The sequence below is a fragment of the Scomber scombrus genome, unplaced genomic scaffold (assembly GCF_963691925.1).
Source record: "Scomber scombrus unplaced genomic scaffold, fScoSco1.1 SCAFFOLD_275, whole genome shotgun sequence".
In the NCBI taxonomy this organism is placed as follows: Eukaryota; Metazoa; Chordata; class Actinopteri; order Scombriformes; family Scombridae; genus Scomber; species Scomber scombrus.
Window position 1 is genome coordinate 7,501 of NW_026910291.1, and position 19,279 is coordinate 26,779.

Sequence of the window (19,279 nt, forward strand, 5' to 3'; positions counted from 1 at the left end):
AAGTACTACTACTAATACTACTACTACTACTACTACACAAAGTACTACTACTACTACTACTAATACTACTACTAATACTACAAAGGGTACTACTACTACTACTACTACTACTACTACTACTACCACTACTACTACTACTACGACCAAAAGTACTACTACTACTACTACTACTACTACTACTACTACAAGAAGTACTACTACTACTACTGCAAAAATTACTACTACTGTAACAACTAATATTACTACTATTTCCTTCCCCTCTCAGTAAACATGTCAGATATCATTGATATAATAACTCAGACTGATGAAGCTCAATAGAAGCTGATCAGATACTTTATAATAGTCAGTATGAAACAAATGGAATCATTACAACCTCTTTAAATGTTCATATGAGACACCTGACTGCTGCTTTAACCTGTGAACTTGTCCTTTAAATGCATTTCATAAAGTTAAGTGTGTTGCTCCACCGGCAAAGGAAATATTTAACTAAGGTTTGCAGGCTGAGCTGTAAATGTTTAAAATGAACAAACATACAATATATACATAAAATACCCACTGACATGACACCACTTCACAAGAGAAGGAAGAAAAGGAAAGTAGATGTGATTTAACCTTCCTGTTGTCCTCGAGTCAAGGAAGGAAGGGAGGCAGAAGGAAGGAAAGGAGGAAGGAAAGGAGGGAGGAGGGAAGGAAGGAAGGGAGGAAGGAAGGAAAGAAGGAAGAAGGAAGGAAAGGAGGGAGAAAGGGAGGAAGGAAGAAGGACGGAAAGGAGGGAGGAAGGAAGGAGGGAAGGGAGGAAGGAAGAAGGAAGGAAGGAGGAAGGAAGGAAGGGAGGAAGAAAGGGAGGAAGGAAGAAGGATGGAAAGGAGGAGGAAGGAAGGAGGGAAGGGAGGAAGGAAGAAGGAAGAAAAGGAGGAAGGAAGGAAGGAAGGGAGGAAGAAAGGGAGGAAGGAAGAAGGATGGAAAGGAAGGAGGGAGGAAGGAAGGAGGGAAGGGGGGAAGGAAGAAGGAAGGAAAGGGGGACTTTTTTCAGTGCATGAGATGTGTCAGGAAGTGGCTCGTCTAGTTTAGCATAAAGACAAACAGGAGCTCAGATATGGAAAATAAACCTTCTGAACTCAACTACCTTAACAAGCTGTGTCATGTTTGTGTCATAAGCACACAAACAGACAAATATGAGTGGTTTCATAAGGAGGGGAAGGAGGGAAGGAGGGGAAGGAGGGGAGAGAGAGGGAAGGAGGGGAAGGAGGGGAAGGAGGGGAGAGAGAGGGAAGGAGGGGAAAGAGGGGAGAGAGAGGGAAGGAGGGGAGAGAGAGGAAGGAGGGAAGGAGGGGAAGGAGGGGAAGGAGGGGAGAGAGAGGGAAGGAGGGGACAGGGGGAAGGAGGGGAAGGAGGGAAGGAGGGGAAGGAGGGAAGGAGTGAGAGAGAGGGAAGGAGTGAGAGAGAGGGAAGGAGGGGAAGGAGGGGAAGAAGTGAGAGAGAAGGAAGGAGGGGAAGGAGGGGAGAGAGAGGGAAGGAGGCGAAGGAGTGTGAGAGAGGGAGAGAGAGGGAGAGAGAGGGAAGGAGGGAAGGAGGGGAGAGAGAGGGAAGGAGGCGAAGGAGGCGAAGGAGGGGAGGAGGGAAGGAGAGGAAGGAGTGTGAGAGAGGGAAGGAGGGGAAGGAGGGGAGAGAGAGGGAGAGAGAGGGAAGGAGGGGAAGGAGGGGAGAGAGAGGGAAGGAGGGGAAGGAGGGGAAGGAGGAAAGGAGGGAAGGAGTGAGAGAGAGGGAGAGAGAGGGGAAGGAGGGGAAGGAGGGGAAGGAGGGGAAGGAGGGAAGGAGGGGAAGGAGGGGGGAGAGGGAAGGAGGGGAAGGAGGGGAAGGAGGGGAAGGAGGGGAAGGAGGGAAGGAGGGGAAGGAGGGGGGAGAGGGAAGGAGGGGGGAGAGGGAAGGAGGGGAAGGAGGGGAAGGAGGGGAAGGAGGGAAGGAGGGGAAGGAGGGGAGGAGTGTTTCTTGTTTGTGCAGCCTTCTGAAGTTAGTTTTGTAACATCGTGTCTGAGCAGAAGCTGAAATACCACGAAGTGTCTGTCAGTCAAGCCGCTGAAGACGATGTGAATCCTCAGAGATTAAAACACAGCTGCTCAGTCTGGCTTTTATATCACAGTTATATAATTCAATGTTTTTATTATTATTATTATTAACCTAGTTTATGATCTGTATTTCACTTTATTAGTAGTTTTAACCTTCCTGTCGTCCTCCCGGGTCAAATTGACCCCGTCTGTTTTGACTGTTCCTTCTTTCCTTCCTTCCTTCCTTCCTTCCTTCCTTCCTTCCTTCCGTCTGTCCTTCCTCCCTCCTTCTCTCTTTCTTTCCTTCCTCTCTCTTTCCTCCCTTCCTTCCTTCCGTCTGTCCTTCCTCCCTCCCTTCCTTCCTTCCTTCCCTTCCTCCCTCCCTCCTTCTCTCTTTCTTTCCTCCCCCCTACCTTCCTCCCTTCCTTCTTTCCTTCCTTCCTCCCTTCCTCTTTTCCTTTCTCCCTCCCTTGTTCCTTCTTTCCTCCCTCCCTCTTACCTTCCTTCTTTCCTCCGTCCTTCCTTCCTTTCCTTCCTCCCTTCCTTCTTTCCTTTCTTCCCTTCCTTCCTCCCTTCCTTCCCTCCTCTTTCCTTTCCTTCTTCCTCCCTTCCTTCCTCCCTTCCTTCCTCCTTTCCTTCCTTTATTCCATTCTTCCATCTTTCTTTCCTTCCTTCCTTCCATCTGCCTTCCTTCCTTCCTTCCTTCCTTCCTTCCTTCCTTACTTCCTTCCTTCCTCCCTCCTTTCCTTCCTTCTTCCTCCCTTCCTTCCTTGACTCGAGGACAACAGGAGGGTTAAAGCATGCATTAGCTTCCAAATTCATATTTAACATCCTGTATGATTGACAGTAGGAGTTATAATACATATAAATAAAGTCTGGATTAATTGAAGCCTGTTATATTTGGAGCAGCACATTACTAAACTGTAGACAGCAGAACATGAATCGTGACGCAGCAGAATTGAAGAATGAGCTTAAATGATGAATCATCGCCTTCAACCATTTGTTTCCCATCTTCATCCATCACTGTTTAGATTAATTTCCTTCTTTAAAGCTCAGTTCAGACTAAAGATTAATGATGAGATGACGAGTTGAAACTTGCAAACTGCTTTCAACGTACCGGTCTGTTAAACCTGCTGCGTGTTACACCAATGGGACTAAAGGTAACGTCGCCATAGCAACAACCTTCTGTACTACTGAACTAACTGACGGCTTCTTTTTTATGGTAGCTGGTAGCTTTTATGGCATCTTAAATAGATAATGAGGATAGTGATAGAAAGTTACTTACTACACAGGCGGGGAGTTCCGGTCCTCTGAAATGATGCCAACGTTGAAGTAACTTAAAACTGCATTCTATCAAAAGGCCAGCAGGGGGCGACCGTTGTGGTGTCAAAAGGACTTCCGTCTCTATACAAGTCAATGGAGAATTCACCAACTTCTCACTTGATTTCTAACCTCAGTAAACGTTTTCAAAATGTGTTTATGGTCTCAATCGCTAGTTTAAAGCCTTCTTCAATGCAGTATGATGTTCATTTGGGACATTTTGGCCTCCCTGATTTTATATGTGACGATAAAGCAGGGTATGCATTAGGGCGTGGCTACGTGGTGATTGACAGGTTGATTGGTTCACAGGTTCAGGAGGGCGCCTCATGCTCCTCCTGATGCCCATATAAGTAGAATCCGTGTTTTTATTTTTCCCAGCATGCACCTGAAATTTTCAAGATGGCGCTGCTCAGATCCGATACTATTGGCCTCCGAGCAGCAGTCCACAAACCAATGGGTGACGTCACAAATGTTACGTCCATTTCTTATATACAGTCTATTGTACTACAGTTACATTTCTTGTATTGATGAAACAACTAAAACAAAACAAAAAAACACTCTTTTCCTCTATTTTTCCGCCATTTCAATCGTTGTCGTTAAATATGTTTAATATAATGACAACAAAGCTTTTTATTCTATTTTATTCCTTGCCATATAATATATATTTATATATGTAGTCAGCTTTAAAAAGAGAAGTAATTTCTTTGCTTGTGTGTATAACTTTCGACACTGCATATAAATGTCCATATCATCTGATACATCATCGGTTATGTAATGGCTTGTAAATATTTAGCCTCATTACACACGTTAAGAAGCATTACCACACAGGAAGAACTCAGGAAATATAATAATAATACCAGTTTCCTGTCTTTCCTGCTTTCGACTTTCACCAAATATGATGATGATTTATTGATATTATTGATACTTGAAGCAGCCAGCGTGTAACACCTTTAATCTCTTTCTTTGGAAAACACAGAGGAACGTGTGTGTGTGTGTGTGTGTGTGTGTGTATGTGTGTGTGTGTGAGTGTGTGTACATTCCCGGCTGTCGTCGAGGTGCGTTTGAGGAATGTGACATGTTTTCTTTTGGAGGGCTAGGGGTGTTTATTTTTGAAGTTTAGTTTTGCACGCCAGCTCGCTTGTAGAGGAACGGCACAAAGATAGACAAGTTAATCACCTTCGGAGGAATGTTTAGATCATATCACCCCCCCACTCCCCTCCCCTCCCTCCACAGCTCCATGCATAGGGGCCCATTTATCTCACTGTACATGCTCTCCATCAGTCTGGCCAATGACAGGCCTCTTTTTTAAACGTCTGAACGTCCCCCTTTTGATGTAAGAGGCGGTTAAATCAGCAGTCCGCCACAGATAATGGCTTCCTGACGTCTCACTGATTTATGGGGCAGATAGCGGAGGATTAACCCGACCTTCACCACAACATACTCATATTTACAGTCTGCTGCAGCTCTCTGCCTGCTTATAGTTTCCCCCTCCCCCCACCTTACTAGTTTCCATATGCGTTGCACCACACGGGTCTGAGGCTGGTTTCCATAATAATTATCAACCAGGCGTCATTCTTAAAGCAGCTTTAATAAACATATCTCTGTTGTAAAGTTCTTTAGTTTTACCAGTTTTTAAAGATAAGCAAGGTTTATTTTTAGATCATTTCAAGGTGGTTTTACGACAGTAAAGCAGTGGTTCTCAACGTGTGGTACGTGGCCCCCCCAGAGATCTATGCTATAAATAACGTCTGTACAATTTTAAAAAGTGTGCCGATACTCAGTGAATCTGGGGTTAAGTCAAGAAAGACACATAGCAATGAGGAACATAGATTCTTTGAAATTCTTCATGATGAAAGTTTCCTTTTAAAAGGTTTTAATTTAAAGCAGTAAAAAAGTAAATGTTGGGTTTGCATCAGCAGTAACTCAACACAACTCTGACAAGAGTCCTTAAGAGGTGCTGTGGCTTAGTTGGTTAAAGTGCCTGTCTAGTAAACAGGAGATCCTGGGTTCAAATCCCAGCAGTACCTGTGAGATGCTTTAAGAAGACACATAACAATTAAGTTGTTTGTTGTCTATAAATTCTTCATAATGAATGTCCTGTTACTTAGTCATTTGAAAGTTTTTCATTTGAAGCTTTAAACCTGTAAATGTTGGGTTTGCATCAGCAGTAACTCAACACGACTCTAACAAGTCTTTCAGAGGTTCTGTGGCTTAGTTGGTTAAAGCGCCTGTCTAGTAAACAGGAGATCCTGGGTTCAAATCCCAGCAGTACCTAATTCAGAGAAGTTCCAGAATCTTTAAACCTTCTTATTGGTCGTTCAAGTTTAATATAGAAAACCGAGATGATATCTATCTATTTCCTGAATCCGATGTTGATTGGACTCCTCTCATAAACTGGCTAGAAATTGGAAATTATTGGCAACCTTCTGAAGGCCTCTTACTGGTCTCACCGCAGTGATCGGTGTCATGTTGGTTTTGGTAAAGGTCTTCCTCAATGAATGTTTGAACAACACCAAGAATGAAGACAAAAGGTGCTGTGGCTTAGTTGGTTAAAGCGCCTGTCTTGTAAACAGGAGATCCTGGGTTCAAATCCCAGCAGTACCTTTGAGATGCTGTTAGAAGCCACGTAACAATGAAGAACCTTGTTGTTTGCTGCTTATAAATTCTTCATAATAAAAAGTTCCTGTTAGTCATTTAAAAGTTTTTCATTTGAAGCAGTCCAATCAGAAACGTTGGGTTTGCATCAGCAGTAACTCAACACGACACTGACAAGAGTCTTTCAGAGGTGCTGTGGCTTAGTTGGTTAAAGCACCTGTCTAGTAAACAGGACATCCTCGGTTCAAATCCCAGCAGTACCTGTTAGAAGACACATAACAATGAGTAACCTTGTTGTTTGCTGCCTATAAATTCTTCATAATGAAAATTTCTTGTTACTTAGTCATTTAAAAGTTTTTAATTTGAAGCAGTCTGATCAGAAATGTTGGGTTTGCATCAGCAGTAACTCAACAAGAGTCCTTCAGAGGTGCTGTGGCTTAGTTGGTTAAACTGCTGTCTAGTAAACAGGCGATCCTGGGTTCAAATCCCAGCAGTACCTGATTCAGAGATGGTATCTCCTATAAACTACAAACCTGAGTTGACCACAAGAAAAGGACAGAATCTCTAATCCTTCTGATTGGTCGCACTGCTTGTTAAATGTCTTCCTCAATGAACCTTTGAACAACATCTACAGTCACAGTAAGAGGTGCTGTGGCTTAATTGGTTAAAGCGCCTGTCTTGTAAACAGGAGATCCTTGGTTCAAATCCCAGCAGTACCTGTTAGAAGACACGTAACAATTAAGTTGTTTGTTGTCTATAAATTCTTCATAATGAAAATGTCCTGTTACTTTTTCATTTGAAGCTTTAAACCTGTAAATGTTGGGTTTGCATCAGCAGTAACTCAACACGACTCTAACGTGTCTTTCAGAGGTGCTGTGGCTTAGTTGGTTAAAGCGCCTGTCTAGTAAACAGGAGATCCTGGGTTCAAATCCCAGCAGTGCCTGATTCAGAGAGGTTGTCTCCTATAAAATACAAACTTGAGTCGACCACAAGAAAAGGACAGAATCTCTAAACCTTCTTATTGGTCGTTCAAGTTTAATATATAAAATCGAGATGATATCTATCTATTTCCTGAATCCGAGGTTGATTGGACTCCTCTCATAAACTGGCTAGAAATTGGAAATTATTGGCAACCTTCTGAAGGCTTCTTACTGGTCTCACCGCAGTGATCGGTGTCATGTTGGTTTTGGTAAAGGTCTTCCTCAATGAATGTTTGAACAACACCAAGAATGAAGACAAGAGGTGATGTGGCTTAGTTGGTCAAAGCGCCTGTCTAGTAAACAGGAGATCCTGGGTTCAAATCCCAGCAGCACCTGATTCAGAGAAGTAATCTCCTATAAAATACAAACTTGAGTTGGCCACAAGAAAAGGATAGAATCTCTAAACCTTCTTATTGGTCTTTCAAGTTTAATATATAAAACCGAGATGATATCTATCTATTTCCTGAATCCGATGTTGATTGGACTCCTCTCATAAACTGGCTAGAAATTGGAAATTATTGGCAACCTTCTGAAGGCCTCTTACTGGTCTCAGCGCAGTGATCGGTGTCATGTTGGTTTTGGTAAACGTCTTCCTCAATGAATGTTTGAACAACACCAGGAATGAAGCCAAGAGGTGCTGTGGCTTAGTTGGTTAAAGCGCCTGTCTTGTAAACAGGAGATCCTGGGTTCAAATCCCAGCAGTAAATTTGAGATGCTGTTAGAAGACATGTAACAATGAAGAACCTTGTTGTTTGCTGCCTATAAATTCTTCATAATGAACATTTCCTGTTACCTAATCATTTAAAAGTTTTTCAATTAAAGCAGTCCAATCAGAAATGTTGGGTTTGCATCAGCAGTAACTCAACACGACTCTGACAAGAGTCTTTCAGAGGTGCTGTGGCTTAGTTGGTTAAAGCGCCTGTCTAGTAAACAGGAGATCCTGGGTTCAAATCCCAGCAGTACCTGGTTCGGAGAAGTATCTCCTATAAAATACAAACATGAGTCGAACACAAGAAAAGGACAGAATCTCTAACTCCTTATAATTGGTCACCCTGCTTGGTAAATGTCTTCCTCAATGAACCTTTGAACAACATCTACAGTCACAGAAAGAGGTGCTGTGGCTTAGTTGGTTAAAGCGCCTGTCTTGTAAACAGGAGATCCTGGGTTCAAATCCCAGCAGTACCTGTGAGATGCTGTTAGAAGACACATAACAATGAGGAACCTTGTTGTTTGCTGCCTATAAATTCTTCATAATGAAAATTTCCTACTTAGTCATTTGAAAGTTTTCATTTGAAGCAGTCCAATAAGAAATTTTGTGTTTGCATCAGCAGTAACTCAACATGACTCTGACAGCAGTCCTTCAGCGGTGCTGTGGCTTAGTTGGTTAAAGTGCCTGTCTAGTAAACAGGAGATCCTGGGTTCAAATCCCAGCAGTGCCTGAGAGATTATCTCCCAAGACTGTCTCGCTATAGTGAGGAAGTAAAATCAGCAGTTTCTTTCAATAATTTAAAGTCTGAACGTTCTCTTTTTTAAGCTTCTGAAATGTGAGAATAAGCTGCTTTGCTTCATGTTAACACTGCAGTAAATTTAATGTTTTAGAGGTTTTGGACTTCCTCAATGAACCTTTGAACAACATCTACAGTCACAGTAAGAGGTGCTGTGGCTTAGTTGGTTAAAGCGCCTGTCTTGTAAAAAGGAGATCCTCGGTTCAAATCCCAGCAGTACCTGTTAGAAGACACATAACAATTAAGTTGTTTGTTGTCTATAAATTCTTCATAATGAATGTCCTGTTACTTAGTCATTTGAAAGTTTTTCATTTGAAGCTTTAAACCTGTAAATGTTGGGTTTGCATCAGCAGTAACTCAACACGACTCTAACAAGAGGTTTTCAGAGGTGCTGTGGCTTAGTTGGTTAAAGCGCCTGTCTAGTAAACAGGAGATCCTGGGTTCAAATCCCAGCAGTGCCTGATTCAGAGAAGTTGTCTCCTATAAAATACAAACTTGAGTTGGCCACAAGAAAAATACAGAATCTCTAAACCTTCTTATTGGTCGTTCAAGTTTAATATATAAAACCGAGATGATATCTATCTATTTCCTGAATCCGAGGTTGATTGGACTCCTCTCATAAACTGGCTAGAAATTGGAAATTATTGGCAACCTTCTGAAGGCCTCTTACTGGTCTCACCGCAGCGATCGGTGTCATGTTGGATTCGGTAAACGTCTTCCTCAATGAATGTTTGAACAACACCAAGAATGAAGACAAGAGGTGCTGTGGCTTAGTTGGTTAAAGCGCCTGTCTTGTAAACAGGAGATCCTGGGTTCAAATCCCAGCAGTACCTGTGTGATGCTCTTAGAAGACACGTAGCAATGAGGAACCTTGTGGTTTAATGCCTATGAATTCTTCATAATAAAAATGTCCTGTTAGTCATTTAAAAGTTTTTCATTTGAAGCAGTCCTATCAGAAACGTTGGGTTTGCATCAGCAGTAACTCAACATGACTCTGACAGCAGTCCTTCAGCGGTGCTGTGGCTTAGTTGGTTAAAGTGCCTGTCTAGTAAACAGGAGATCCTGGGTTCAAATCCCAGCAGTGCCTGAGAGATTGTCTCCCACGACTGTCTCGCTATAGTAAGGAAGTAAAATCAGCAGTTTCTTTCAATAATTTAAAGTCTGAACGTTCTCTTTTTTAAGCTTCTGAAATGTGAGAATGAGCTGCTTTGCTTCATGTTAACACTGCAGTAAATTTAATGTTTTAGAGGTTTTGGACTTCCTCAATGAACCTTTGAACAACATCTACAGTCACAGTAAGAGGTGCTGTGGCTTAGTTGGTTAAAGCGCCTGTCTTGTAAAAAGGAGATCCTCGGTTCAAATCCCAGCAGTACCTGTTAGAAGACACATAACAATTAAGTTGTTTGTTGTCTATAAATTCTTCATAATGAATGTCCTGTTACTTAGTCATTTGAAAGTTTTTCATTTGAAGCTTTAAACCTGTAAATGTTGGGTTTGCATCAGCAGTAACTCAACACGACTCTAACAAGAGGCTTTCAGAGGTGCTGTGGCTTAGTTGGTTAAAGCACCTGTCTAGTAAACAGGAGATCCTGGGTTCAAATCCCAGCAGTGCCTGATTCAGAGAAGTTGTCTCCTATAAAATACAAACTTCACTTGGCCACAAGAAAAGGACAGAATCTCTAAGCCTTCTTATTGGTCGTTCAAGTTTAATATATAAAACCGAGATGTTATCTATCTATTTCCTGAATCCGAGGTTGATTGGACTCCTCTCATAAACTGGCTAGAAATTGGAAATTATTGGCAACCTTCTGAAGGCCTCTTACTGGTCTCACCGCAGTGATCGGTGTCATGTTGGTTTTGGTAAAACGTCTTCCTCAATGAATGTTTGAACAACACCAAGACTGAAGACAAACGGTGCTGTGGCTTAGTTGGTTAAAGCGCCTGTCTTGTAAACAGGAGATCCTGGGTTCAAATCCCAGCAGTACCTTTGAGATGCTGTTAGAAGCCACGTAACAATGAAGAACCTTGTTGTTTGCTGCTTATAAATTCTTCATAATGAAAATTTCCTGTTAGTCATTTAAAAGTTTTTCATTTGAAGCAGTCCAATCAGAAACGTTGGGTTTGCATCAGCAGTAACTCAACACGACACTGACAAGAGTCTTTCAGAGGTGCTGTGGCTTAGTTGGTTAAAGCGCCTGTCTAGTAAACAGGAGATCCTGGGTTCAAATCCCAGCAGTACCTGATTCAGAGAATTTATCTCTTATAAAATACAAGCATGAGTCGAACACAAGAAAAGGACAGAATCTCTAACTCCTTATTATTGGTCCTGCTGCTTGGTAAATGTCTTCCTCAATAAATGTTTGAACAACATGGGAAGGTAGAGTGAGAGGTGCTGTGGCTTTGTTGGTTAAAGTGCCTGTCTTGTAAACAGGACATCCTGGGTTCAAATCCCAGCGGTGCCTGTTAGATGCTGTTAGAAGACACATAACAATGAGGAACCTTGTTGTTTGCTGCCTATATATTCTTCATAATGAACATTTCCCGTAAGTTAGTCATTTAGAGTTTTATATTTGAAGCAGGTCAATCAGAAATGTTGGGTTTGCATCAGCAGTAACTCAACAAGAGTCCTTCAGAGGTGCTGTGGCTTAGTTGGTTAAAGCACCTGTCTAGTAAACAGGAGATCCTGGGTTCAAATCCCAGCAGCACCTGATTTACAGAGAAAAGATCTCCTTGAGACCATCTCTGTTCTGTACAAAACATAGATCAGTGTACAGAATCAAAGGTTTACCCTTTTTACAGTTATAATGCTGGTTCTCTGTATGAAAGACACAACTAATTACCGTTATCTCCTATAAAACACAATAGAACAGTATCCTGAAACTTTACGAGTCAACCACAAGAAAAGGTGAAAATCTGTAAATCTTCTCTCTTCTCACTAGTGTGTTGGTAAATGTCTTCCTCAATGAAACTTTGAACATCATCTAATGGGAGGGTCACAGGTGCTGTGGCTTAGTTGGTTAAAGTGCCTGTCTAGTAAACAGGAGATCCTGGGTTCAAATCCCAGCAGTACCTGTGAGATGCTGTTCAAAGACGCATGGCAACAAGGTGCAAGTTTAATTACCTATAAATTCTTCATAATGAAAATTTCCTGTTAGTCAAACAGGTCAACCATAAATGTTCTCTTTTTTAAGCTTCTGAAATGTGAGACGGAGCTGCTTTGCTTCATGTTAACACTGCAGTAAATTTAATGTTTTAGAGGTTGTGAACTTCCTCAATGAACCTTTGAACAACATCTACAGTCACAGTAAGAGGTGCTGTGGCTTAGTTGGTTAAAGCGCCTGTCTTGTAAACAGGAGATCCTGGGTTGAAATCCTTGCAGCACCTGTTCGATGCTGTTAGAAGACACGTAACAATTAAGTTGTTTGTTGTCTATAAATTCTTCATAATGAAAATGTCCTGTTACTTTTTCATTTGAAGCTTTAAACCTGTAAATGTTGGGTTTGCATCAGCAGTAACTCAACACGACTCTAACAAGAGGCTTTCAGAGGTGCTGTGGCTTAGTTGGTTAAAGTGCCTGTCTAGTAAACAGGAGATCCTGGGTTCAAATCCCAGCAGTGCCTGATTCAGAGAAGTTGTCTCCTATTAAATACAAACTTGAGTCGACCACAAGAAAAGGACAGAATCTCTAAACCTTCTTATTGGTCGTTCAAGTTTAATATATAAAACGGAGATGATATCTATCTATTTCCTGAATCCGATGTTGATTGGACTCCTCTCATAAACTGGCTAGAAATTGGAAATTATTGGCAACCTTCTGAAGGCCTCTTACTGGTCTCACCGCAGTGATCGGTGTCATGTTGGTTTTGGTAAACGTCTTCCTCAATGAATGTTTGAAGAACACCAAGAATGAAGACAAGAGGTGATGTGGCTTAGTTGGTTAAAGCGCCTGTCTTGTAAACAGGAGATCCTGGGTTCAAATCCCAGCAGTGCCTGTGAGATGCTGTTAGAAGACATGTAACAATGAAGAACCTTGTTGTTTGCTGCCTATAAATTCTTCATAATGAAAATTTCGTACTTAGTCATTTGAAAGTTTTCATTTGAAGCAGTCCAATAAGAAATGTTGGGTTTGCATCAGCAGTAACTCAACATGACTCTGACAGCAGTCCTTCAGCGGTGCTGTGGCTTAGTTGGTTAAAGTGCCTGTCTAGTAAACAGGAGATCCTGGGTTCAAATCCCAGCAGTGCCTGAGAGATTATCTCCCGAGACTGTCTCGCTATAGTGAGGAAGTAAAATCAGCAGTTTCTTTCAATAATTTAAAGTCTGAACGTTCTCTTTTTTAAGCTTCTGAAATGTGAGAATGAGCTGCTTTGCTTCATGTTAACATTGCAGTAAATTTAATGTTTTAGAGGTTTTGGACTTCCTCAATGAACCTTTGAACAACATCTACAGTCACAGTAAGAGGTGCTGTGGCTTAGTTGGTTAAAGTGCCTGTCTTGTAAACAGGAGATCCTGGGTTCAAATCCCAGCAGCACCTGTTCGATGCTGTTAGAAGACACGTAACAATTAAGTTGTTTGTTGTCTATAAATTCTTCATAATGAATGTCCTGTTACTTAGTCATTTGAAAGTTTTTCATTTGAAGCTTTAGACCTGTAAATGTTGGGTTTGCATCAGCAGCAACTAAACACGACTGTAATGAGTCTTTCAGAGGTGCTGTGGCTTAGTTGGTTAAAGTGCCTGTCTTGTAAACAGGAGATCCTGGGTTCAAATCCCAGCAGTGCCTGATTCAGAGAAGTTGTCTCCTATAAAATACAAACTTCACTTGGCCACAAGAAAAGGACAGAATCTCTAAGCCTTCTTATTGGTCGTTCAAGTTTAATATATAAAACCGAGATGATATCTATCTATTTCCTGAATCCGAGGTTGATTGGACTCCTCTCATAAACTGGCTAGAAATTGGAAATTATTGGCAACCTTCTGAAGGCCTCTTACTGGTCTCACCGCAGTGATCGGTGTCATGTTGGATTTGGTAAACGTCTTCCTCAATGAATGTTTGAAGAACACCAAGAATGAAGACAAGAGGTGCTGTGGCTTAGTTGGTTAAAGCGCCTGTCTTGTAAACAGGAGATCCTGGGTTCAAATCCCAGCAGTACCTGTGAGATACTCTTAGAAGACACGTAACAATGAAGAACCTTGTTGTTTGCTGCTTATAAATTCTTCATAATGAAAATTTCCTGTTAGTCATTTAAAAGTTTTTCATTTGAAGCAGTCCAATCAGAAACGTTGGGTTTGCATCAGCAGTAACTCAACAAGAGTCCTTCACAGGTGCTGTGGCTTAGTTGGTTAAAGCGCCTGTCTAGTAAACAGGAGATCCTGGGTTCAAATCCCAGCAGCACCTGATTTACAGAGAAAAAATCTCCTTGAGACCATCTCTGTTCTGTAGAAAAGATAGATCAGTGTACAGAATCAAAGGTTTACCCTTTTTACAGTTATAATGCTGGTTCTCTGTATGAAAGACACAACTAATTACCGTTATATCCTATAAAACACAATAGAACAGTATCCTGAAACTTTACGAGTCAACCGCAAGACAAGGTGAAAATCTGTAAATCTTCTCTCTTCTCACTAGTGTGTTGGTAAATGTCTTCCACAATGAAACTTTGAACATCATCTAATGGGAGGGTCAGAGGTGCTGTGGCTTAGTTGGTTAAAGCGCCTGTCTTGTAAACAGGAGATCCTGGGTTCAAATCCCAGCAGTGCCTGTGAGATGCTGTTCAAAGACACATGGCAACAAGGTGCACGTTTAATTTCCTATAAATTCTTCATAATGAAAGTTTCCTGTCTTTTAAAATATTTTAATTTGAAGCACAAAATCAGGAAACGTTGGGTTTGCATCAGCAGTAACTCAACAAGAGTCCTTCAGAGGTGCTGTGGCTTAGTTGGTCAAAGCGCCTGTCTAGTAAACAGGAGATCCTGGGTTCAAATCCCAGCAGTACCTGGTTCGGAGACTTTATCTCCTATAAAATACAAACATGAGTTGAACACAAGAAAAGGACAGAATCTCTAACTCCTTATAATTGGTCACACTGCTTGGTAAATGTTTGAACAACATGGAAAGGGAGAGTGAGAGGTGCTGTGGCTTAGCTGGTTAAAGAGCCTGTCTAGTAAACAGGAGATCCTGGGTTCAAATCCCAGCAGTGCCTCATTCAGAGAAGTTATCTCCTATAACAATACGAGCACAGTATCCTGAAACTTTACAATTCAACAACAAGATAATGACACACTCTCACTGCAGTGATCAGTATGATGTTTGTTTTGGTAAATGTCTTCCTCAATGAATGTTTGAACAACATCTACAGGTAGAGTAAGAGGTGCTGTGGCTTAGTTGGTTAAAGTGCCTGTCTAGTAAACAGGAGATCCTGGGTTCAAATCCCAGCAGTACCTGAAAGATGATGTTCTAAGACTGTCTCACTACAGTAAGAAAGAAATTGATTTGAAAATCAGCATGTTCTTTCAATAATTTTAAGTTTGAACGTTCTCTTTTTTAAGCTTCTGAAATGTGAGAATGAGCTGCTTTGCTTCATGTTAACACTGCAGTAAATTTAATGTTTTAGAGTTTTGGACTGTTGTTCCAACAAAAAAAGACGGTTAATGTCTTCCTCAATGAACCTTTGAACAACATCTACAGTCACAGTAAGAGGTGCTGTGGCTTAGTTGGTTAAAGTGCCTGTCTTGTAAACAGGAAATCCTGGGTTCAAATCCCAGCAGTACCTGTTAGATGCTGTTAGAAGACACATAACAATTAAGTTGTTTGTTGTCTATAAATTCTTCATAATGAATGTCCTGTTACTTAGTCATTTGAAAGTTTTTCATTTGAAGCTTTAAACCTGTAAATGTTGGGTTTGCATCAGCAGTAACTCAACACGACTCTAACAAGTCTTTCAGAGGTGCTGTGGCTTAGTTGGTTAAAGCGCCTGTCTAGTAAACAGGAGATCCTGGGTTCAAATCCCAGCAGTGCCTCATTCAGAGAAGTTATCTCCTATAACAATACGAGCACAGTATCCTGAAACTTTACAATTCAACAACAAGATAATGACACACTCTCACTGCAGTGATCAGTATGATGTTTGTTTTGGTAAATGTCTTCCTCAATGAATGTTTGAACAACATCTACAGGTAGAGTAAGAGGTGCTGTGGCTTAGTTGGTTAAAGTGCCTGTCTAGTAAACAGGAGATCCTGGGTTCAAATCCCAGCAGTACCTGAAAGATGATGTTCTAAGACTGTCTCACTACAGTAAGAAAGAAATTGATTTGAAAATCAGCATGTTCTTTCAATAATTTTAAGTTTGAACGTTCTCTTTTTTAAGCTTCTGAAATGTGAGAATGAGCTGCTTTGCTTCATGTTAACACTGCAGTAAATTTAATGTTTTAGAGTTTTGGACTGTTGTTCCAACAAAAAAAGACGGTTAATGTCTTCCTCAATGAACCTTTGAACAACATCTACAGTCACAGTAAGAGGTGCTGTGGCTTAGTTGGTTAAAGTGCCTGTCTTGTAAACAGGAAATCCTGGGTTCAAATCCCAGCAGTACCTGTTAGATGCTGTTAGAAGACACATAACAATTAAGTTGTTTGTTGTCTATAAATTCTTCATAATGAATGTCCTGTTACTTAGTCATTTGAAAGTTTTTCATTTGAAGCTTTAAACCTGTAAATGTTGGGTTTGCATCAGCAGTAACTCAACACGACTCTAACAAGTCTTTCAGAGGTGCTGTGGCTTAGTTGGTTAAAGCGCCTGTCTAGTAAACAGGAGATCCTGGGTTCAAATCCCAGCAGTGCCTGATTCAGAGAAGTTGTCTTCTATAAAATACAAACTTGACTTGGCCACAAGAAAAGGACAGAATCTCTAAACCTTCTTTTTGGTCGTTCAAGTTTAATATATAAAACCAAGATGATATCTATCTATTTCCTGAATCCGAGGTTGATTGGACTCCTCTCATAAACTGGCTAAAAATTGGAAATTATTGGCAACCTTCTGAAGGCCTCTTACTGGTCTCACCGCAGTGATCGGTGTCATGTTGGATTTGGTAAACGTCTTCCTCAATGAATGTTTGAAGAACACCAAGAATGAAGACAAGAGGTGCTGTGGCTTAGTTGGTTAAAGCGCCTGTCTTGTAAACAGGAGATCCTGGGTTCAAATCCCAGCAATACCTGACACAAACACACAAGAACAGTATCCTGTACCCTTATGATTATTAAACCCTCTTACTGGTCTCACCGCAGTGATCGGTGTCATGTTGGTTTTGGTAAACGTCTTCCTCAATGAATGTTTGAAGAACACCAAGAATGAAGACAAGAGGTGCTGTGGCTTAGTTGGTTAAAGCGCCTGTCTAGTAAACAGGAGATCCTGGGTTCAAATCCCAGCAGCACCTGATTTACAGAGAAACGATCTCCTTGAGACCATCTCTGTTTTGTACACAAGATAGATCAGTGTACAGAATCAAAGGTTTACCCTTTTTACAGTTATAATGCTGGTTCTCTGTATGAAAGACACAACTAATTACCATTATCTCCTATAAAACACAATAGAACAGTATCCTGAAACTTTACGAGTCAACCGCAAGAAAAGGTGAAAATCTGTAAATCTTCTCTCTTCTCACTAGTGTGTTGGTAAATGTCTTCCTCAATGAAACTTTGAACATCATCTAATGGGAGGGTCAGAGGTGCTGTGGCTTAGTTGGTTAAAGCGCCTGTCTTGTAAACAGGAGATCCTGGGTTCAAATCCCAGCAGTACCTGTGAGATGCTGTTCAAAGACGCATGGCAACAAGGTGCACGTTTAATTTCCTATAAATTCTTCATAATGAAAGTTTCCTGCCTTTTAAAATATTTTGATTTGAAGCACTAAATCAGGAAACGTTGTTTTTCATTTGAAGCTTTAAACCTGTAAATGTTGGGTTTGCATCAGCAGTAACTCAACAAGAGTCCTTCAGAGGTGCTGTGGCTTAGTTGGTCAAAGCGCCTGTCTAGTAAACAGGAGATCCTGGGTTCAAATCCCAGCAGCACCTGATTCAGAGAAGTTGTCTCCTATAAAATACAAACTTGAGTTGCCCACAAGAAAAGGACAGAATCTCTAAACCTTCTTATTGGTCGTTCAAGTTAATATATAAAACAGAGATGAAATCTATCTATTTCCTGAATCCGAGGTTGATTGGACTCCTCTCATAAACTGGCTAGAAATTGGAAATTATTGGCAACCTTCTGAAGGCCTCTTACTGGTCTCACCGCAGTGATCGGTGTCATGTTGGATTTGGTAAACGTCTTCCTCAATGAATGTTTGAAGAACACCAAGAATGAATACAAGAGGTGCTGTGGCTTAGTTGGTTAAAGCGCCTGTCTTGTAAACAGAAGATCCTGGGTTCAAATCCCAGCAGTACCTGTGAGATGCTCTTAGAAGACACGTAACAATGAAGAACCTTGTTGTTTGCTGCCTATGAATTCTTCATAATAAAAATGTCCTGTTAGTCATTTAAAAGTTTTTCATTTGAAGCAGTCCTATCAGAAACGTTGGGTTTTCATCAGCAGTAACTCAACAAGAGTCTTTCAGAGGTGCTGTGGCTTAGTTGGTTAAAGCGCCTGTCTAGTAAACAGGAGGTCCTGGGTTCAAATCCCAGCAGTACCTGACACAAACGAACAAGAACAGTATCCTGTACCCTTAGGATTATTAAACCCTCTTACTGGTCTCACTGCAGTGATCGGTGTCATGTTGGCTTTGGTAAACGTTTTCCTCAATGAATGTTTGAACAACACCAAGAATGAAGACAAGAGGTGCTGTGGCTTAGTTGGTTAAAGCGCCTGTCTAGTAAACAGGAGATCCTGGGTTCAAATCCCAGCAGCACCTCTAAGAAAGACACATATCAATGAGGAACATAAATTCTTCATGATGAAAGTTTCCTTTTAAAAGGTTTTAATTTAAAGCAGTAAAAAAGTAAATGTTGGGTTTGCATCAGCAGTAACTCAACAAGAGTCCTTCGGAGGTGCTGTGGCTTAGTTGGTTAAAGTGCCTGTCTAGTAAACAGGAGATCCTGGGTTCAAATCCCAGCAGTGCCTGTGAGATGCTGTTAGAAGACACATAACAATGTGGAACCTTGTTGTTTATTGCCTATAAAATCTTCAAAATGAATATTTCCTGTTACTTAATCATTTAAACGTTTTTTTATTTGAAGCAGGTCAATCAGAAATGTTGGGTTTGCATCAGCAGTAACTCAACAAGAGTCCTTCACAGGTGCTGTGGCTTAGTTGGTTAAAGTGCCTGTCTAGTAAACAGGAGATCCTGGGTTCAAATCCCAGCAGCACCTGATTTACAGAAAAAGGATCTCCTTGAGACCATATCTGTTCTGTACAAAAGATAGATCAGTGTACAGAATCAAAGGTTTACAGTTATAATGCTGGTTCTCTGTATGAAAGACACAATTGATCACAGTTATCTCCAATAGAACACAATAGAACAGTGTCCTGAAACTTTACGAGTCAACCACAAGATAAAGGAGTAAATCTTCTCTCTTCTCACTAGTTTGTTGGTAAATGTCTTCTTCATGAAGCTTTGAACAACATGTAAAGGGAGGGTCAGAGGTGCTGTGGCTTAGTTGGTTAAAGCGCCTGTCTTGTAAACAGGAGATCCTGGGTTCAAATCCCAGCAGTGCCTGTGAGATGCTGTTCAAAGACACATGGCAACAAGGTGCACATTTAATTTCCTATAAATTCTTCATAATGAAAGTTTCCTGCCTTTTAAAATATTTTAATTTGAAGCACTAAATCAGAAATGTTGGGTTTGCATCAGCA

At 41.1% G+C, this 19,279-nt stretch overlaps 1 protein-coding gene and 49 non-coding genes across 50 annotated transcripts in view; all 50 read left to right on the forward strand.

The window, feature by feature from the left end:
- The window catches only part of sult6b1 (sulfotransferase family, cytosolic, 6b, member 1), a gene marked incomplete at its 3' end in the record, with an annotated part of 34,252 nt that overhangs the window by 1,503 nt on the left and 13,470 nt on the right, over window positions 1-19,279 (forward strand). The gene's annotated exons all lie outside the window — the stretch shown is intronic.
- Window positions 5,319-5,392, forward strand: trnat-agu (transfer RNA threonine (anticodon AGU)). The gene has a single exon. It is a non-coding gene; the product is annotated as a tRNA-Thr (tRNA).
- Window positions 5,566-5,639, forward strand: trnat-agu (transfer RNA threonine (anticodon AGU)). Its single transcript has one exon. It is a non-coding gene; the product is annotated as a tRNA-Thr (tRNA).
- Window positions 5,896-5,969, forward strand: trnat-ugu (transfer RNA threonine (anticodon UGU)). The gene has a single exon. It is a non-coding gene; the product is annotated as a tRNA-Thr (tRNA).
- trnat-agu (transfer RNA threonine (anticodon AGU)) lies at window positions 6,150-6,223 on the forward strand. Its single transcript has one exon. It is a non-coding gene; the product is annotated as a tRNA-Thr (tRNA).
- On the forward strand, window positions 6,606-6,679 carry trnat-ugu (transfer RNA threonine (anticodon UGU)). The gene has a single exon. It is a non-coding gene; the product is annotated as a tRNA-Thr (tRNA).
- trnat-agu (transfer RNA threonine (anticodon AGU)) lies at window positions 6,830-6,903 on the forward strand. The gene has a single exon. It is a non-coding gene; the product is annotated as a tRNA-Thr (tRNA).
- trnat-agu (transfer RNA threonine (anticodon AGU)) lies at window positions 7,202-7,275 on the forward strand. Its single transcript has one exon. It is a non-coding gene; the product is annotated as a tRNA-Thr (tRNA).
- On the forward strand, window positions 7,576-7,647 carry trnat-ugu (transfer RNA threonine (anticodon UGU)). Its single transcript has one exon. It is a non-coding gene; the product is annotated as a tRNA-Thr (tRNA).
- On the forward strand, window positions 7,832-7,905 carry trnat-agu (transfer RNA threonine (anticodon AGU)). Its single transcript has one exon. It is a non-coding gene; the product is annotated as a tRNA-Thr (tRNA).
- On the forward strand, window positions 8,052-8,125 carry trnat-ugu (transfer RNA threonine (anticodon UGU)). Its single transcript has one exon. It is a non-coding gene; the product is annotated as a tRNA-Thr (tRNA).
- Window positions 8,306-8,379, forward strand: trnat-agu (transfer RNA threonine (anticodon AGU)). The gene has a single exon. It is a non-coding gene; the product is annotated as a tRNA-Thr (tRNA).
- Window positions 8,594-8,667, forward strand: trnat-ugu (transfer RNA threonine (anticodon UGU)). The gene has a single exon. It is a non-coding gene; the product is annotated as a tRNA-Thr (tRNA).
- On the forward strand, window positions 8,833-8,906 carry trnat-agu (transfer RNA threonine (anticodon AGU)). Its single transcript has one exon. It is a non-coding gene; the product is annotated as a tRNA-Thr (tRNA).
- trnat-ugu (transfer RNA threonine (anticodon UGU)) lies at window positions 9,205-9,278 on the forward strand. The gene has a single exon. It is a non-coding gene; the product is annotated as a tRNA-Thr (tRNA).
- Window positions 9,459-9,532, forward strand: trnat-agu (transfer RNA threonine (anticodon AGU)). Its single transcript has one exon. It is a non-coding gene; the product is annotated as a tRNA-Thr (tRNA).
- trnat-ugu (transfer RNA threonine (anticodon UGU)) lies at window positions 9,747-9,820 on the forward strand. The gene has a single exon. It is a non-coding gene; the product is annotated as a tRNA-Thr (tRNA).
- Window positions 9,986-10,059, forward strand: trnat-agu (transfer RNA threonine (anticodon AGU)). The gene has a single exon. It is a non-coding gene; the product is annotated as a tRNA-Thr (tRNA).
- Window positions 10,359-10,432, forward strand: trnat-ugu (transfer RNA threonine (anticodon UGU)). The gene has a single exon. It is a non-coding gene; the product is annotated as a tRNA-Thr (tRNA).
- On the forward strand, window positions 10,613-10,686 carry trnat-agu (transfer RNA threonine (anticodon AGU)). Its single transcript has one exon. It is a non-coding gene; the product is annotated as a tRNA-Thr (tRNA).
- On the forward strand, window positions 10,834-10,907 carry trnat-ugu (transfer RNA threonine (anticodon UGU)). The gene has a single exon. It is a non-coding gene; the product is annotated as a tRNA-Thr (tRNA).
- Window positions 11,080-11,153, forward strand: trnat-agu (transfer RNA threonine (anticodon AGU)). Its single transcript has one exon. It is a non-coding gene; the product is annotated as a tRNA-Thr (tRNA).
- trnat-agu (transfer RNA threonine (anticodon AGU)) lies at window positions 11,444-11,517 on the forward strand. Its single transcript has one exon. It is a non-coding gene; the product is annotated as a tRNA-Thr (tRNA).
- Window positions 11,756-11,829, forward strand: trnat-ugu (transfer RNA threonine (anticodon UGU)). The gene has a single exon. It is a non-coding gene; the product is annotated as a tRNA-Thr (tRNA).
- trnat-agu (transfer RNA threonine (anticodon AGU)) lies at window positions 11,992-12,065 on the forward strand. The gene has a single exon. It is a non-coding gene; the product is annotated as a tRNA-Thr (tRNA).
- Window positions 12,364-12,437, forward strand: trnat-ugu (transfer RNA threonine (anticodon UGU)). Its single transcript has one exon. It is a non-coding gene; the product is annotated as a tRNA-Thr (tRNA).
- On the forward strand, window positions 12,618-12,691 carry trnat-agu (transfer RNA threonine (anticodon AGU)). The gene has a single exon. It is a non-coding gene; the product is annotated as a tRNA-Thr (tRNA).
- Window positions 12,906-12,979, forward strand: trnat-ugu (transfer RNA threonine (anticodon UGU)). Its single transcript has one exon. It is a non-coding gene; the product is annotated as a tRNA-Thr (tRNA).
- Window positions 13,153-13,226, forward strand: trnat-ugu (transfer RNA threonine (anticodon UGU)). The gene has a single exon. It is a non-coding gene; the product is annotated as a tRNA-Thr (tRNA).
- trnat-ugu (transfer RNA threonine (anticodon UGU)) lies at window positions 13,525-13,598 on the forward strand. Its single transcript has one exon. It is a non-coding gene; the product is annotated as a tRNA-Thr (tRNA).
- On the forward strand, window positions 13,768-13,841 carry trnat-agu (transfer RNA threonine (anticodon AGU)). The gene has a single exon. It is a non-coding gene; the product is annotated as a tRNA-Thr (tRNA).
- On the forward strand, window positions 14,132-14,205 carry trnat-ugu (transfer RNA threonine (anticodon UGU)). Its single transcript has one exon. It is a non-coding gene; the product is annotated as a tRNA-Thr (tRNA).
- On the forward strand, window positions 14,368-14,441 carry trnat-agu (transfer RNA threonine (anticodon AGU)). Its single transcript has one exon. It is a non-coding gene; the product is annotated as a tRNA-Thr (tRNA).
- trnat-agu (transfer RNA threonine (anticodon AGU)) lies at window positions 14,573-14,646 on the forward strand. Its single transcript has one exon. It is a non-coding gene; the product is annotated as a tRNA-Thr (tRNA).
- On the forward strand, window positions 14,814-14,887 carry trnat-agu (transfer RNA threonine (anticodon AGU)). The gene has a single exon. It is a non-coding gene; the product is annotated as a tRNA-Thr (tRNA).
- On the forward strand, window positions 15,143-15,216 carry trnat-ugu (transfer RNA threonine (anticodon UGU)). The gene has a single exon. It is a non-coding gene; the product is annotated as a tRNA-Thr (tRNA).
- trnat-agu (transfer RNA threonine (anticodon AGU)) lies at window positions 15,390-15,463 on the forward strand. The gene has a single exon. It is a non-coding gene; the product is annotated as a tRNA-Thr (tRNA).
- Window positions 15,631-15,704, forward strand: trnat-agu (transfer RNA threonine (anticodon AGU)). The gene has a single exon. It is a non-coding gene; the product is annotated as a tRNA-Thr (tRNA).
- On the forward strand, window positions 15,960-16,033 carry trnat-ugu (transfer RNA threonine (anticodon UGU)). Its single transcript has one exon. It is a non-coding gene; the product is annotated as a tRNA-Thr (tRNA).
- Window positions 16,207-16,280, forward strand: trnat-agu (transfer RNA threonine (anticodon AGU)). Its single transcript has one exon. It is a non-coding gene; the product is annotated as a tRNA-Thr (tRNA).
- trnat-ugu (transfer RNA threonine (anticodon UGU)) lies at window positions 16,579-16,652 on the forward strand. The gene has a single exon. It is a non-coding gene; the product is annotated as a tRNA-Thr (tRNA).
- Window positions 16,798-16,871, forward strand: trnat-agu (transfer RNA threonine (anticodon AGU)). The gene has a single exon. It is a non-coding gene; the product is annotated as a tRNA-Thr (tRNA).
- trnat-ugu (transfer RNA threonine (anticodon UGU)) lies at window positions 17,162-17,235 on the forward strand. Its single transcript has one exon. It is a non-coding gene; the product is annotated as a tRNA-Thr (tRNA).
- trnat-agu (transfer RNA threonine (anticodon AGU)) lies at window positions 17,432-17,505 on the forward strand. Its single transcript has one exon. It is a non-coding gene; the product is annotated as a tRNA-Thr (tRNA).
- trnat-ugu (transfer RNA threonine (anticodon UGU)) lies at window positions 17,803-17,876 on the forward strand. The gene has a single exon. It is a non-coding gene; the product is annotated as a tRNA-Thr (tRNA).
- Window positions 18,046-18,119, forward strand: trnat-agu (transfer RNA threonine (anticodon AGU)). Its single transcript has one exon. It is a non-coding gene; the product is annotated as a tRNA-Thr (tRNA).
- Window positions 18,265-18,338, forward strand: trnat-agu (transfer RNA threonine (anticodon AGU)). Its single transcript has one exon. It is a non-coding gene; the product is annotated as a tRNA-Thr (tRNA).
- On the forward strand, window positions 18,474-18,547 carry trnat-agu (transfer RNA threonine (anticodon AGU)). The gene has a single exon. It is a non-coding gene; the product is annotated as a tRNA-Thr (tRNA).
- Window positions 18,722-18,795, forward strand: trnat-agu (transfer RNA threonine (anticodon AGU)). Its single transcript has one exon. It is a non-coding gene; the product is annotated as a tRNA-Thr (tRNA).
- trnat-ugu (transfer RNA threonine (anticodon UGU)) lies at window positions 19,069-19,142 on the forward strand. Its single transcript has one exon. It is a non-coding gene; the product is annotated as a tRNA-Thr (tRNA).